Below are 12,075 nucleotides of genomic sequence, written 5' to 3'. Positions count from 1 at the left end.
GTTTGAAGTGGTAGACCTGTCATTGTGGCTCAGATTCTTATCATTTAACTCTTCATTTTACTGCAAGCAGCGTCACTGAAGCTGGCCCAGCAGAATGTGCTCCATCCTGATAGGTTAGGAGCTAAACACCTGCAGTATTCTTTGACTTTTAACAACCTGTGCTTAAGTCCTGTTTAAGCTTAGCTGCTGGGAGTGTTCTCCACAGAACAGCACATACTCTGCATCAGCTTTACAAATATTGCAACATTAGTTCTGAATTATATGTCTGTGCATCAACTGCTCTGAAGCAAGGGAATGAATAACAAGCTGTTCACACGTTTTCATTCCTCTATTTTACTTTCCCAGCAGTCACTTACACTCTGACCACTAACTGCCAAAACAAACACAATGCTGTTGTGGGTGATTTTTAACAGTCATGACAAAGAATTAGAAGATGTATCTTTTCAAGCCAGAAACCTAAATCAAAGTTGTTTTTAAATTGTCAGCTTGTTTGTTTGAAATCTGGCCTGTGTTCATTAGTTTCTTTGAATATTCTCTGGGCAGCCTTGCCTTGATGCTATTCACACCCAGAAAGGTGTCCCTTTATTCTGGGATCCCTGTGCTGAGATGGGGATATTTCTGGGAGAGAGTGAGGACTGCAGATCCTGGAGATCAGAGTTGAAGAGCGTGATGCTGGAAAAGCACAGCCAGTCAGGCAGCATCTGAGGAGTAGGAAAATTGACATTTCAGGTGTAAATCTTTCATCAGGAAATCCCTTTCCTTACGAAGGCCCTATGACCGAAATGTTGATTCTCCTGCTCCTCAGATGCTGCCTGACAGGCTGGGCCTTTCCAGTACCCCACTCTTTGGGGATATTTCTGGCCTTGTAATCACCCCAATGCTGATTTCTATCTATCGGATGACAGTTCAACTTCATGTTTACTCACAATGTTCCTCTGTCATAATAAGTCAAAAGAAAAATAAAACTTGAAGTGCCCAGCAAAAGTAAATAGAAAAGACATACTCGTGCAGACTTTGATCACATATCTATCTTCAGGATTGGGAAGTGAAAGGTAAGCAAGTCCCTTTGTTGGGCAGGGAATGGGAGGTTTGGATGCAAAGAGACAACAGATAACTTAGTTATTAGAAGGATATTTTCGGGTGTGAATACCTGCACACTACATTGCAATATTAATGACTTATTTGATAGTAAGCTACTTAAGGAATTCCTGAGGTCATGTATTGTATCAAGAGATCTTTCATCTCTCTTTTACTGAATGTTGTAAAAGCTTGTCAAATAACAAAAAAAGATCAAACGCTTGAAATCAAAGGTAGAAAAGACTGGAACTACCCAGCAGGTTAGGCAGCTTTTGAGAGAGAAAGACAAAGTCTTTTCTAAAAGATCACCTCAGTGAGGCAATGAAAGGAAACAACTGGTGAATAGTGCAAAGCATAAAAATGGTATGAGGTGTGAAATAAAACAGAAAATGCCAGAATTATAGCAGGCCTGCCAATTCTGAAACGGATCAAGTAAACAAGATGACATCCTGGTGCAGCACCCTATGCCACAGCTGTTACTTGAAAAAAAATCCATAGCTAAGTGCCATATGCCTCTGTACTGCGCACAGATCACAGACAACACCATAGCAAGCCTTTCACAAACAAACCTGCCTGACAAACAGTTGTGCTGAGTTCCTTTCTGGTTAACCTGATGGAAACGTTGGATAAGGTTTAACATGGTGGTCTGTTGGAAACAAATAACCTTAAAATGTCACTTACCAATTCTCCACAGATTATTCTTTAGGTGAGAAAGCTTTTCAATGTAAAGGATAATTCCAAAGGGCTCTGAAGAACAGTCACATTGGATTCAAAACTTTAACTTAAGGCTTAATTTTACCCAAAAATCCACAGTGTGTCATTTCTGGGCAGTTTCATGGTTTCTCTCCAAGAGCCCTAATGGGTTATCTCACATAATCCACTGCTGCTTACCTCATTATATATGTACCATGCCCCTATCAAACTGTCTTGCATTGACCAGAGGTATAGGTACTTGCCACTACTGGGATCTTCCAGAATTTCTGCTGACGGTACCATTTAAAACCCAGCTGTGCACCACATCAATCTCTATTAGCCGGTAACAGCCCTTCACAACACACATATTGGGAGGGGAACGAAAAAGAGAAGTTTCTGAAGACACCAAGGCAGCACGTTGACATTTCATAGCAAATACAAGCTCACATTAGTAAGTGTATTTTTGCATGACATCATGATTGACTGTCATAGTAACTGCAGCTTCAAAAATGAAGCCACACAGGTTAGCTGTCCTGCAAGCCATACTCTGTTTGAAGTCACTGTCTAAGGGAGTGCTCCACTTTCCCCAGCGCCCAGTGTAGCATAAAATCTTGTTCAGGGCTGATGATAGTCCATGTCTCAGACGTTAGTGATACGGAAGTCCTAACTTTGATTGCTGCCTAGCCACAGCCAAGCCACTGCTGATATCAGATGATGCCTTTGATTTACTGTGCTGGTATGCCCTGATTGACAATGGTACCTTTGGACTCATCTGAGACTTTTAGACATGGCCATCTGGTTAAAGCACAGTCAATGAATTTGCTGCATTAAGCTGTTGGCACATGCTGGAGGTGTGAGATTGACAAAGCACAGCTCCATAAGGTAACATGACCAGCCCATTGACTGAGCACTGTTGGCACCCAGGTCCAGCTGCTGGCTTTGTAACTGCTTTAACAGGCAAGCCAAGGCAGACTCAAGGTGAGCCTGTAAATTCGGAATGTTGCAGCAAAGCTTAAAAAGGCAAGGTAAGGCAAACTCCTGGGAACATCCAGGTAGGCGCAGAGTGAGGGAGCATGAAGAGATCTCTTCATGAACTCTGTTCCAATCCATGGCATTGATACATGTCCCTGCGTGCCAAGTGGAATGGTGGCAGCATTATCATGCAGGGTGACAGTGCAGTCCAAAGTACAACTTTGAAGTGAATAACTGTATTCGAAAAGGGAGTAAGAGATGCGACATAATAATGCAATGAAGTTGGTGCATGTCAGATGCCAACCTACACAGCTGGTGGCAAATACGGTCAGGCACTGCCCATGGAGTGTCCCGAGGGTTTGGGGAATATTGCCCAAGATGGAGGCACAGAGAGCTGGAGTCACCAGAAGCACGCTTTGACTTTCATGTGGGGAATTGGTGCAATCTAGTTACTTTCTTTCATGTGGGAGAATCGTAAACCACAGATAAATGAGGCGTGAATAGGTAAGAAAGAGATGTTAATGCATAGAAACTGTCTCACAGCATTCAGCGGTGAGGTTCTTGTCTTGTTGTTCAAACCTGGAGTGGAAAATCAGACATCTTTTCCCTCGCTGTTGATTTTTTAGATCTCACTATATGTTCCCAATTGATTCACCATTAGCCGTATCGTTCGGGGACAGGGAAAACTCACCCTGCTGGTTCTTTCTGCACAGACGTTGCCAGGCCAAATGAGTTTTTTCAGCATGTTCTGTTTTATTTCATACCAGCATTTAGATGGCATTGTCTCCTTCCCTTCAAATCCATTAAGACAACCCCTTGCAGAATTGTACTTTCAGCAGATTGAGCTCACAGTTGTTTTCCTGACAAAATCCCTCCTATGGAAATACACTATTAGCCAAACTGGCACATTGCTGCCACAGCCAAAAGGGTGGTCAGGTTTAGCTTTCCTCTCTCAACTGCATGAGTAACCCACTTCATGCCAACTCCACACTCACAGGCTGACATTCAGATCAGTTGCTTTCAATGTCCTTTCTACTTTCAAATTTTCCAAGGGGAGAGCAATACCTTGCAGTACTTTGGTAGAGTACGCTCCAGTTAGCATAGGAGGTGACAGGTGGGAAAAAAGAGTGTACAAATGTCAAATTTCTGTGGATATTTCAAGTCCAAGCTGTTTCCTACAGTGTGCAGCCTCAGCTCCCCATATCATGTGTACAATTCCCTTAACTGCATTGACTATATCAAGACCATTTGGAAAGCAAGGCTCAAAGTCTCACATAAGTGTGTCATCGTTAGAGATCATAAGTTCAGAATCATTAGTTTTCAATTAGAATTAGCTTTATTGTCATTTGTACTCAAATGAGTACAGTGAAAAATGTATAAGTTATAGCACCATGTTAGATACAAAGATATCTAGGTACAGCTTTTTCAGTTAAAGTTCTTGCACTGTTAAGCACTTTTGAAATGAAGTCACCATTGTCTTTTGCTGCTCTTACATTACTGAGCACGCACCACAAATGCTTATGAATAACAAGGTGATAATGATTAGATAATCTATGCTGGTGGAATTGATCAAGGTAAATACTGACCAGGACACTGGCAAGAATTCCCTTTTTATTTGGGCAGAATGGAACTTGACTTAACATCTCATTTGAAAGACAGCACCTATGAAAATACTGAACTTGTGATGAAAATTTAGAATATTTTGCTTGGGAATGTATATTCTTAAATAGATTTGGATGCGAGCAGAAGAAGTATGGTTAGTAAGTTTGCAGGTGACACCAAAATTAGAGGTGTAACGGACAGCGAAGAGGGTTACCTCCGATTACAACAGGATCTTGATCAGATGGACCAGTGGGCTGAGAAATAGCAGATGGAGTTTAATTCAGATAAATGCGAGGTGCTGCATTTTGGGAAAAACAAATCTTAGCAGGACTTATACACTTAATGGTAATGTCCTAGGGAGTGTTGCTGAACAAAGAGACTTTGGAGTGCAGGTTCATAGCTCCTTGAAAGTGGAGTCGCAGGTAGATAGGATAGTGAAGAAGGCATTTGGTATACTTTTGTTTACTGGTCAGAGTATTGAGTACTGGAGTTGGGAGGTCATTTTGCGGCTGTACAGGTCATTGGTTAGGCGACTGTTGGAATATTGCATGCAATTCTGGTCTCCTTCCTATTGGAAAGATGTTGTGAAAGTTGAAAGGGTTCAGAAAAGATATACAAGGATGTTACCAGGGTTGGAGGAGTTGAGCAATAAGGAGAGGCAGAATAGACTGGGGCTGTTTTCCCTGGAGCGTTTGAGGCTGAGGGGAGACGTTATAGAAGTTTACAAAATCATGAGAGGCATGGATAGGATAAATAGACAAAATCTTTTCTCTGGGGTGGGGGAGTCCAGACTGGAGGGCATAGGTTTAGGGTGAGAGGGGATAGATACAAAAGAGACTCAAGGAGCAACTTTTTCATGCAGAGGGTAGTACGTGTATGGAATGAGCTGCCAGAGGAAGTGGTGGAGGCTGGTACAATTGCAATATTTAAGAGGCATTTGGATGGGTATATGAATAGGAAGGGTTTGGAGGGCTATGGACCGGGTGCTTGCAGGTGAGACTAGATTGGGTTGGGATATCTGGTTGGCATGGATGGGTTGGGCCGAAGGGTCTGTTTCCATGCTGTACATCTCTATGACTATGACTCTATGAAAATAGAAAAATAAAAAGTCCAGCATTTCAAATTTAGAAATAAATATTAAAATCGATGAAATAAAATGTTCAGAACAGTGTCATCTGCAAACTTACTAACTGTACCTCTTTTGCTCGCATCCAAATCATTTATGTAAATGACAAAAAGTAGAGGGCCCAGCACCGATCCTTGTGGCACTCCACTGGTCACAGGCCTCCAGTCTATAAAACAACCCTCCACCACCACCTTTGAGCCAGTTCTCTATCCAAATGGCTAGTTCTCCCTTTATTCAATGAGATCTAACCTTGCTAATCAGTCTCCCATGGGTAACCTTGTCAAACGCCGTACTGGAGTCCATATAGATCACATCAACTGCTCTGCCCTCATCAATCTTCTTTGTTCCTTCTTCAAAAAAACACAATCAAATTTGTGAGACATGATTTCCCACGCACAAAGCCATGTTGACTATCCCGAATCAGTTCTTGCCTTTCTAAATACATGTACATCCTGCCCCTCAGGATTCCCTACAACAATTTGCCCACCACTGAGGTCAGGCTCACTGGTCTATAGTTCCCTGGCTTGTCTTTATTGCCCTTCTTAAACAGTGGCACCACGTTTGCCAACCTCCAGTCTTCAGGCACCTCATTTCTGATCTAGTCCATGATCTATCCTCCAGTCTGCACCAGGCCTTGACTCCAGACTGTGCCCCCAGGAGATCACTTTGGAATCACCGAGAGGCTGCAAGTTCACATTGTTATGATATAAAATCCAAAGCTTTAAGATCTACTCTAGTTTAATAATTGGCTAACTTTGTTCATAGAAGTTTCACACTGACATAATTTTATGTGAATCAGCAAATATTGCATCTCAACTCTTTCACCTTCTCCATTACTGCTAAGTTAAAAATACTCATTTACTAAGTAAACACTAATCTGATGGTACTTTGATAAACTGAAGTTTTCCAATTGGTGGGGCATGGTGAGGCAGTTAGAGTTTGCATGTTTGAGATCTAACACACATAATTTAATGGATTGGTCAATGCAGACTAATGTCTCAAAGCTAGTCCCTTTTGTTTCTAAAAGCTGTCCTTTGGCTCAAGGAGACTCTGTCCTTAATATTTTTCAAAGGGGCAATAAACCGGACCGGGCACCGATCAGTCTGATTTGATAAAGAGATGAAAAGGATTTTGAGAGGCCTTTTTGTTTATATGTAAACAGATGAGACTTCAGGCCAAAGTGGGCATGTTTTAAAAGTGACCTGTATAAAGAAGGGGGAATGGCCAGCTCACTAGCTGAGCTGAGCAGTTTTAGTTCAGTCTTGAACTCATGAGAAGTTCAACAGGGAGCTGTGTGGAAACTCTCTCTCTCTTTCTGCCCTTCAACTTCAACCTGGAAACATATGTTGCATTTATACTGGGTTTTTTAAGGGAGTTTCCTTACTGGGACTGCTGTGACAGCATAATTAAGTCTAGTTGGATAGATTGAATTCTGTAGGGGTTCTTTATTGTGTTCTTTGTGCTTCATTGTGTAATGTTGTGAATACATTTTTGTCTGTTTTAAAATCCAGTAGTCAACCTAGCTAACTTAATCCGGGTAATTTTCACTGTACACTTACCGAAACAAATTCCAAAGTTATGGTCCGGGGCTGCATGCTTAAGAATGTTTTGAGTGCTCTGGCCTAATCCATAATACTAACTAAAGGTGAGACATTGAACTAGTGAAAAACAACTGTAACAGGAAAAGGCCAAACCACAATATAAAGGGTAGCTGTGATAATCAAATCAGGGCTATTGAAGATGAATGTGATGCTTGTTGGACCAGCATTTATTGCACATCCCCAATTGCCCTTGAGAAGATGGTGGTGAACTGCCTTCTTAAACATGATAGTCCATGTGCTGTAGTTTGACTTACAATGCACTTAAGGAGGAAATTCCAGGGTTTTAACCCAGTGACAATGAAGGAACGGCGATACATTTCCAAATCAGGATGGTGAGTGGTTTGGAGGGGAACTTGCAAGTGGCGATGTTTCAATGCATCTCCTATCTTTGTTAGATGGAAGTGGTCATGGGTTTGAAACATGCTGTTGAAGTAACCATGGTGAATTTCTGCAGTACATCTTGCAGACAGTATACACTGCTGCTTTTAAGTGTTGATGGCAGAGAGAGCAAACATTTGTAGATATAATGCCTTTAGACTGCTTTGTCCTCGATAATTTTTCACTGCTGTAGGAACTGCTCTCATCCAGGTTGAACATTGTGGTATCATAGATAAACATCCCCACTTCTGATCTTATGATGGAGGGTAGGTGCTTGATGAAGCAGCTGAAGATGGGCCTCGGACACTACCCTGAGGCTGTCCTGCAGAGATGTCCTGGAGCTGAGATGACTGACCTTCAATAATTGCAACCATCTTCCTTCATGCTGGGTATGACTCCAAAACAGAAGAGAGTTTCACAATTGATTCTAGAAAATCTGCTTTTGCTGGGACTCCTTAATGTCACATTCAATTAAAGGTGACCTTCGTATGATGGGCAGTCACTCTCTCTTCACTTTTATCCTCGCTTGAACTAAGGTTATGATGAGGTCAAGAGATGAGTGACCCAAACTAGGCATTAGGGCTCTGGAGAAGCATCTGTTCAGTGTTGTTAATCCATCACTTTACTAAATGGTAATTGGCTATGTTGGATTTGTCTTGCTTTTTTAAACAGGATCTACCTGGTAATTCTCCACACTGTTGGGTAAATGCCAGTGTGTGTGGTTGCACTGAAATAGTTTGACTAGGGAAATGACATGTTCTATAGCACACGTCTTCAGAATAATTACTGGAATGTTGTCAGGGTTCATCGCCTTTACTGTATCCAGTGCCTCCAGCAGTTTCTTGTTGTTGCATGGAATGAATCAAAATTGGTTTAAGACTGATGGCTGTGAGGCTGAGGACCACAAAAGGAAGCCAAGATTGATCGTATATTTGACACTTCTGACTGAAAATTGTTGCAAATATATTAGTCTTTTATTTTTGCACCATGTACTGAGCTCCCCCATTGAGTGTTGGAGATATTTGTGAAGCCTCCTCCTCCAGTGAGCTATTTAAATCCTCCATCACCATTCAAAACTGGATGTAGGAGGAATGCAAAGCCTAGTTTGATCTGTTAGTTATAGAATCACTTAGCTCTATCTATCACTTGCAGCGAATGCTGTTTAATACACAAGTAGTCTGGGTTGTAGCTTCATCAGGTTGACACCTAACTTTTAGGTGCTGCTCCTGCCATGCCCTCATGCAATCCAATGCACAAGGGTTGATTCCCTGACTTGATGATAATGGTAGAGTAAGGGATATGCCAGGCCATGAGGTTGCAGATTGTGCTGGAGTAGAATTCGTGCCTATGCCTACAGTGTTTCATGGATGTCCAAGCTCGCATTGCTATATCCTTAAAGTCTATACAATTTACTCTGGTGAAAATGCCACACAACATAATAACATTAGATGGTGGCACTTGACTTGAAGTACTAAGTTAAGAAATATTTTCAGTTTAATTTTTTTCTACATAATATTCATGATATTAAACATAGTATCACCAAGCATCTGGTCAAACAACAAGCAAAGGCTATAAAATCTCCCTTTAGTTTAGTTGCATGTATTAATTGGAAAACATTATTAATAACATTTTTGTCATGATTTACCAATAAAATCCACAGAGTGCGCCCCAGCAGCTGGAGTCTTTCTCAACATTTCATTTTATAGACCGGGGCGAACCATCTGTGTTCCTGAACTAGTGCTGTACATACAGCACGTGCAGCATAAACTTCTCCTGATGTCATTGTCTTCTGATGACTGAAGAATTTGATATGACACTGAAATGGACATAACACAAGAAGCAGATTTTATTTAAACATTCTTTATAAATAAAAAAAAATCAGCTGCTCCAGTGAAAACCATATGGAGGGCAGTTGGGTTATCATGATGCTGCTTTCAGCCTCATTTTGCAACTGACTATTATCCACGGACAGCTGAAGATGGGCATAGAACACTACCCTGAGGCTCTCCTGCAGAGATGTCCTAGAGCTGAGATGCCTGACCTTCAATAATTGCAACCATCTTCCTTTATGCTGGGTATGACTCCAAAACAGAACAGGTTCAAGTCCATGACTTCCAGTGTGACTGCAGCTGCCACTTTGCTTGCTACCCCGTGCTGCAGGTCATTTTGTATTTCTGTAGGTCACATTTCAGCCCTACATCTATGCTGAGGGTTTGGTTGCAGTGGTGGACGGGTTTGTGTTGCTGTCAGAAGACATAGAAGCAGAATTAGACGACTTGGCCCATAAAATCTGCTCTATCATTTAATCATGGCTGATATGTTTCTCAAACCCAATTTTCCTGCCTACTCCTCATTACCCTTAATCCCCTCACTAATCAAGAAGGTATCGCTGTCCTAAATACATTGAATGACTTGGCTGGCACACTGTTCAGCCACAATGACACATTCAGCAGCAGCTGGCTGAAGAAATTCTTCCTCATCTCAGTTTTAAAGGGTAGATGCTTCATTGAGGCTGTGGCCTTGGGTCCTAGCCTCTCCTACTAGGCAGAGGTATCTTCTCCATGTCCACTCTAGCCAGACCTCTCAGTATTCTACAAATTTTAAACAGATCCACCCCCCCCCCGCCATCCTTCTAAACTCCATCAAATACATACCCAGAATCTTCAACTGTTCCTCATAAGACAAGCCCTTCATACCTTGGATCATTCTTGTAAATGTCCTCTGGACCCCCTCCAAGTCAGCACAGCCTGCCTTAGATACAGAGCCCAAAACTGCTCATAATATGTGGTCAGACTAGAGCCATATTCAGCCTGAGCAGTACATTTCTGCTCTTGTATTATACCTCTCTTGAAATGAATGCTAACATTGCATTTGCCTTTGTAAGAGCCTCCTGAAACTACATATTTCCCTTAAGAGAATCCTGAACCAGAGCTACCTAGTCCTTCTGTTCTTCAGATTTCTGAAGCCTCCCCCCATTTAGAAAATAGGATATGCCCATATTCCTCCCACCAAAGTGCATAACCTCACACTTTCCCATATTGTATTGCATCTGCCAATTTCTTTCCCACTCTCTGAGCTTGTCCAAGACCTTCTGCACCTCCCCACCTCATCAATGCCACCTACCCATCCATCTATCTGTGTCTCATCAGTATATGTGGCAAGAATGCCCTCAGTTCCTTTGTCCAGATGGCTAATGTACAATGGACCAAAACTGACACCTGCAGAGTCACCAGCTGCCATCCTGTAAATGACCCCTTTATCACCACTCTCTGCCTTCTGCCAGTCAGCCAATCCTCTATCCATGCCAGTAATTTGCTCCTAACACCATGGGATCTTATCTTGTTTAGCAGCCTCCTATGCAGCATGTTGCCAAAGGTCTTCTGGAAATCCAAATAGATCAATTCCACTGGCTTTCCTTTGGTGAACATGCTCGTTACCACTCAATTCTAATGGATCTGTCAGGCATGACTTTCCCCTTGATGAAGCCTTGCTGACTCAGCCTTAGTTTGCCATACACTTCCAAGTACTCTGCAGCCTCAACCTTAATAATGGACTAAAATCTTACCAACAACTGAGGTCAGGCTCACTTGCATATAGTTTCCTGTCTTCTGCCTCCCTCCCTTTTTAAACAGGGGTGAGAGATTAGCCATTTTTCAATCCTCTGGGACCCTCCCTGACTCCAGAGATTCCGGAAAGATCACTATCAATGCCTCTACAATATCCTCAGCTACTTCCTTAAGAACTCTAGGGACTAGTCTATCTGATGCATGTGACTTATCTACCTTCAGACCTTTCAGCTTCCCTAGCGACTTCTTCTTAGTGACAGCCACATCACTCACCTCCGCCCTGACTCTTGAAGTTCTGGTGCATTGCTGGTATCTTAAAACCAATGCAAAGTACCTATTCAGTTCCTCTGCCATTTCTCTGTTCCTCATTACTACTTCTGCATTCTCATTTTCCAGCAGTCCAATGGCTACTCATGCCTCTCCTACCATTTGGATATCAACATAAAAGGGAAAGAATTGTTGCAAATGTCTTTTATGCTTCTGGTTAGCTTAACCTCATATTTCATCTCCTCCCCACTTAATGCTTTTTTAGCTATCTTCTGTTGGTCATTAAAGGCTTCCCTCTGACCTTCACCACATTAGAGGCTTTTTATTTTGCTTTTCTGCTGTCCCTGACTTTTCTTGTCTGCCATGATTGCTTCCTCTTCCCTTTAGTATGTTTCTTCTTCCTTGGGATGAACTTCTGCTGTATCTCCTGAATTACCACCAGAAACTTCTGCCATTGTTGCTCCACTGTCTTCCCTGCTCGGTCCCCTCTTCCAAACAGCTCTGGCCAACTTCTTGCTCATGTTTTTGTAGTTACCTTTACTTGATTGTAATACCATTACACTTGATTCCAGTTTCTCCCTCTCAAACTGCAATGTGAATTCTATCATGTTATGATCACTGTCCCCTCGGGGTTCCTTCACTTTAAGCCCCATAATCAAATCTGCCTCATTAACCAGCAAATCCAAATTTCCTAGTCCCTAGCAGGCTCTGACCACAAACTGCTCCAAAACAAAAACCATCTTCTAGACATCCCACAAATTCTTTTTCTTGCGAGATCATTACCAACTGGATT

Source organism: Hemiscyllium ocellatum, chromosome 9 (assembly GCF_020745735.1).
Source record: "Hemiscyllium ocellatum isolate sHemOce1 chromosome 9, sHemOce1.pat.X.cur, whole genome shotgun sequence".
NCBI lineage: Eukaryota > Metazoa > Chordata > Chondrichthyes > Orectolobiformes > Hemiscylliidae > Hemiscyllium > Hemiscyllium ocellatum.
The sequence above is the reverse complement of the archived record's forward strand: the minus strand, read 5'-3'. Positions refer to the sequence as shown.